The sequence below is a fragment of the Uloborus diversus genome, chromosome 1 (assembly GCF_026930045.1).
Source record: "Uloborus diversus isolate 005 chromosome 1, Udiv.v.3.1, whole genome shotgun sequence".
NCBI lineage: Eukaryota > Metazoa > Arthropoda > Arachnida > Araneae > Uloboridae > Uloborus > Uloborus diversus.
Genome location: NC_072731.1, coordinates 233173357 through 233179356, shown reverse-complemented (window position 1 = coordinate 233179356; position 6000 = coordinate 233173357).

Sequence of the window (6000 nt, the reverse complement as noted above, 5' to 3'; positions counted from 1 at the left end):
GGCGGTTCCTCAGTTTGCCGCCCTTTTGATGGGAAATAGTTAATACATTAAAAAGTCATAAGTATTTAATAAGATTTTTAAAAATAAGAAAATAAACTTATCTTTTTTCTTTCGTAATTTTCCTGCAAAAGAAAGAAAAAAGAATTCAGATCCCCAACGAAATATTCCAAAAGTCAAAATTCGGAAATTTAAGCAATTTAAAGTAAGCTAGGGAAGCTTTAAGTAAAAAAAGAGCTTGCAGCTCAATCCAGATTTTTTTTTTTTTTTTTTCCAAAATTAAAATCAGTTTTATGCTTTCTTTGGTGACGTTAGGGAGTCGGGACTTCTCAAGTAAATTTTCCGAAATTGAGATGTTAAAAAAAGCAATTTTATACTGTTTATAAATACTTGAAGACACTGGTGAAGGTTCTGGGGCGCTGTACGGAAAGCTTTTCAACTAAACTGAAAAACACGTAACTGTAGGCTCTATCTAGTGGTGTAAGGGCCTCTCCAAACTCCAACAAAGATTGGACTTTCCTCCCGAAATATTTTCGAACTTGAAATCAATGTTAGTCTTTCTTTGGTGGCGTTAAAGAGAATTGGGAACGTTCAGGAGCTCTCTGGAATTTTCCGATGCCGAAGCGTCAAAAACGCAAAGGCTATCTTTGACGGCATAAGTTCCCAAATGTTGGGAAGTCAAATGGGTTTCCCTCTCCCCTTGAAACTTTTTGAAAATGACGTCCTAAAAACGCGATTTTAGCTGTTGTTTGGCGAACATCGTTATGAGAGAGAGTTCGGAGGGAGGTTTCCCACCCAAAATCTTTTTCGAAACTTGCTCATTTTCAACTCTTCATCACTGAGAAAAAAAGCTTTGTGATCTTCCCTCAGAAATTTCTAAAAAACAAAGTTTGGAGCGAACTGTGATGACGTTAGGTGATTTCGTGCACATTTGGGGAATTACACCCCTACCTTAGAATTTTTCTGAAATTTAACTTTCAAAAACCCTACTTTGAGCTATTTTTGGAGACAATGGATGGGCTGGAAATTTTAAAGTTCGAAGTTGATGTCCTAAATACACATTTTAGACTATCTTTAATCACGTTACAAGAAGCGTCAGAGCTTGACCGCCCTCAGGAATTTGTTGGTATTGAAGTTTTAAAAACTCAATAATAGGTTAAAAGATGAGATGGGAAGGAATGGGGTGGGCATTATTCTTTAGAAATGTTTCGAGACTCAAAGCCTAAAACTGCACTTTTGGGCTGCTTGGCGACGTTGAAGGTTCGGTTGCTCTTCCCGAAAAATTTGACATTTTTTGAGGGTTTAAGAAAATAAAAGCTGTTTTTGGTGGGTCAAAACTCTCTGGCCTTAAAACACATTTTAAAGCTTTCTTTGGCAACGTTAGACAGCGAAAAATGGGTAGGATTGAAAATGGAGCCCCACAAAACGCTGTTTTAGGCTATGTTTGGCCAAGTTAAAGGAGAATGGGATGGTTAGTGGCTCTCCTCTGGAAATTTTTCAAAATTCAAGTCCTGAAAATACATTTTAAGCATTGTGACAGTATAGGAAAGATCTTATAGGTCGGGGAAATTTTCCTAATTTTAAGTTTTAGAAACGCTTATTCAGCGGGTCAATTTGATTTCTCAGGGGGAGTTATAACTTCCCACCCAGGGTACGAGCAAGATTCACCCCCTCTTCCTACCCTAGATCCGGTACTGCTATATTGCCAAATTTGGATGATTCTATTTCTCACTGATTGAAGACGATAAGATAAAGAGACCCTTTACATTCGATTCACCATACTGTGATTCATAAGAAAAAGTTGAGCATCAAAAATCATTACTTTTGATGTAAATGTGAAGGCCTTTGCCTAGAGAAAATTTTACTGATTAAAAACCTTTCCTTAAAATGAATGACTAAATGAGTTTCTCACTGAAACTCATTTAACTCATTTGTTTAAAGGATTTCGCTGATATAAAACAGTAACACAAGCAATTATTATTCGAGTTGCGAATAAATGTTTCTTTAAAATGAACATAAAATTCATTCTGTCTTAGTGAAAACTATGTAATCAGTGACCAATAAAAGCAATTGTTAAACAGATAATGCCATCTTCAAAATAAGCTAGAAATCGCCCATCATTTGAGACCTGTCACCTTTTACTCTTATTGTCACTTTCCTTTAAAAAAAAGTGATTTTTTTTTTATTTTTAATAAGATGGTTACTCCAAGGAACTTTCTTAAAATAAAGTGATAGGTTCATCATATAACGAAACGTTATGAAGTGTATTGTTTCTTTCGCAATAGTGAACCTTAACAGTAAAAGGAAAAAATCATGGTCCCTTGACTTTACACTACCACCACCCGCAGTCTGTAGCTTCAGACGAAGGAAAGGAAAAAACAAATAATAGTGCTGAGATGTCAACAAGAAAAACACATGTCTTGTATAAGAGTAATTTAATTATCATAGTTGTACCGAAACCTTATAATTCGAAGACCTTATTTTCTTTTCTTTTTTTTTTTTGCCTCCAGTTATAGATCAAAGGCATAATTTCCTTATTGTGAAAAAAGCGTTGAATTTTTTCGCATCAAAAGGGTGAAATTGCCGCCCCCCAAAATGTGCCGCCCGGGGCGGACCCCCCCCTTCCGCCCCTCCCTAGCTACGCCACTGGTTGCAGGCTTTCCCCCCGAAATTTCCTTCTTTGGAAAGTTTTAAAATTTAAGGGTATATTTTCAAAAACATAATTGTTTGAGGCTATCTTTTTTTCTTCTTGAAGGGAAAGTATTTTTTTTTTTTTTTATTTCCAATGGCTGGCAGCAAGAAAAGGTTACAAAGAACAAAATAGCAAAAACAAACACAATACACAGAACAAGGAACAATATACGAACAATAGAGTGAAATATTTAGCTGCCGATACGCTCTCTTGCTTCCCAATAACGGTCACACAGGCTACGTCTGGAAAGATGGGTGCAAGTGTGCAGGTGACGAATGTCCATTTCTTCGTTGGAATTGCAAAGGGGACAATTGGGACTATTGACAATCCTCAAGCGGAGGTGTTTTGGTAAACAGTCATGTCCAGTTAAAAGTCGAAACAAAGCTACTGACTCTGCTCTTGGTGCTGAAGGTACAAAATCACGGTTTATAAACCAAACTTTGTGATAACTTCTAGCTTTTAGGTCTTGCCAAAATAAAACTCTTGATTTTTTCCTCATACATAACTTTACTAGCAAAAATACCCGGCGTTGTCTGGGTCAGTAATAATTATTAGAAAAAATCGTTACTTGCTTTTGTTTTCTGTTTTAAGTGAAAGAATTTAAAACACATCTTTTTGACGTGATTAAAAATCGAGTTTCTTCCTTACCCATAAAACTAAAATAGCAATAAGTATAAAGAACAAAGTAGTATTGATTTAGAAACGAAAGCACTATATTTAAGCATATACAAATTTAAAAAACATGAAATTAATCTTCTCATGTTTAAAAAGATTAATCTGTTGATACTTTTTTTTTAACATGGAGTCTAAAACCTTCTCTGTATGGCTAATGAAGTACAAAGTGATTAAAAAAAAGTAGCTGCGCTCGTAATCCCCTTATACTTGCTTTAGTTATTTCGGGAAATTTCAATCATTGTGGCTCTTGGTGCGATTTTACCGAATTTGCGAAAGTCGTTTCGGGGTACCTTCGATGATGCTCCCCCATTCTTTCCTTACTTTGTAAAACGATATGATATTAATTTTCGTTACAGAGATATCGTCGCCAGATGCTGAGATATTTTTGGTCACCATAAAATGGCGCTAAACAGTTTCATCCGAAATGTTACCAAAATAAGTAATAAAATTTGGTGATTGTTTGAAATTGTGCAAAAAGGAAAATTAATGGAAGTTTTTGTGCTGTTTATGGATTTGCTTAATTTAGTTGCTGGATTATTTAACACAGTAAAAAAAGTCTTTTGAAAATTCTTTGATTGGCGATATTTTGTTTACATGGTGAAAGCTGAGAAACATTATGACGTAGTCTTCAGCTTCAAAAACAGCTACGGAAATCTTTCTGCAAAAATTTTGGCGATCTGCTGGTTGTTTGGATAATGAGTAAGTGTTCAATCAGCATAAATAATAATAAAAACTATTAATTACATTAAAGTTCCGTTTAAGTGGAAAATCATCAGCCAAATCATGTATTATTTGCCAATCTTGTGCAAAAATGTTACTTCAAGATTTGACTTGAGAAAAGCCTTGAACAATCACGAAAAGCAAAGAAAGTCAACAATACAACAATTGTCGCTATCGATAGGGAGTTGAGATGATACACTAAATACTGTATTGAATTGAGGAAAGCCTTCGAACATGGATCTAAAAAGCTCATAACTCGTTTTTTATTCTGCTTAAAAATTTCGAACAGGTGCCATCTTTAGCAGAAAAATCAGAGCTTTCGATGGACATATAATGTAAATATGTGCAAGTATTTTTTCATCCCAATATTAGAGAATTTACACAAAAATTGTGTTTTATTGCCCCCCTAAGGGGGTTTTGCCCCCCATAACGGGACGAAAACTACCCTATGTGTTATTCTGATGCATAAGCTATATTATTGTAAAGTTTCAACAAAATCCATTCAGTAGTTTTTGCGTGAAAGAGTAACAAACATCCATACATCCAAACATCCATACATTCATACATCCATACAGACAAACTTTCGCATATATAATATTAGTAAGAATGAATTGTATGAGACTGGCTCATTTGGTAGTTGAACAACAGTAGATCCTCTCTTGGCCAGAGCATCAGTGAAGGGAAAGTATGAGATTCCGGAATTCTCCGGAGTCATTATTTGACATTAAAGCCTCAAAAATACAATTTTATATATCTTTAGTGATGTTAAAACCCTTTTCCCCCGGACAAAATTTCAGAATTGAAGTCCTAAAAACGCATTTGTAGGCCATCTTTGATGATAGAGCAGAAGACATGAGGTTCAAAACTTTTCCCCAGAAACTTTTCTATGTAGGAGTTTCAGAAACATTGTTTTAGACGATCTATGAATGATGATGAAAGATGAGGAGAGAAGGACAAGGGAGTTCCTCTCCGGAAAATTTTCAAAGTTGTAGTACTGAAAACGCCATCTTTTATGACGTAGGGGGAAGGAACGGGATTTAAAACTTTCCTCTGGGAAATTGTTCGAAATTGGAGCCTTGAAATGCGATGGCTTCTTTGGTAGCGTTAAGGGAAGGGATGGGTTCATGAGCTATCCCTCAACTTTTCAATATTGAAGCTTCAAAATCGTAATGTTTAGTGTGTCTTTAATGATGTTAGGAGAAGAATTCGAGATCGGGAGTTCTCATTCGGAATTTTTTCGGAATTGAAGTTCTAAAAATGTAATTGAATGCCCTCATTAAAGACATTTTCGAAAAAGTTTTCAATTCCGGCGAGTCTTCCGAAAACGAAGCTCCAAAAATTCAAAAGGTTTGACGATCTTCGATGACATTGGAGAACGGGGGTTGAGGGACTCTCCCCTGGAAAATTTTTGGAATTAAAGTAGTAAAAATACAGTTGTAGGTGATTTTTTATGTGTTGGGGGGGAGGGGATAGAGAAAGCTTGGTGACCTTTTCCCGGAAATTTTTTGAATTTACAAACCTTTTGCCCCCCCCCCTCCTCCAGTGGATCCGCCACTGCTTTACCCTTACATTACCAAAGACAGTCAAAATTTCTGCGTTTTTATTTATTATTATTATTATAACTAATAAGACTTTATTTTACAAAAAAAACTACAGGATACAACCCTGAAAACACCAAACGTGCCAAAAAGCTTACATCATACTTCATTTAATGGTTTCATACACATTTCACACACCAGTGTGTAAAGCAAAAATTCAAATGATTCCTGCAATGTCACTTCCGCACATAGGGTGAAATACGCGCTACGTCTTCTAACAGTTTATCGTTGCAATGAGGGGTTCCCACCCCCTAAGAGCAAGGGCGCACCCCCCCCCCCCCCAAATATCGCATAGACCCCCAAAAGCAGGAGCCCTCC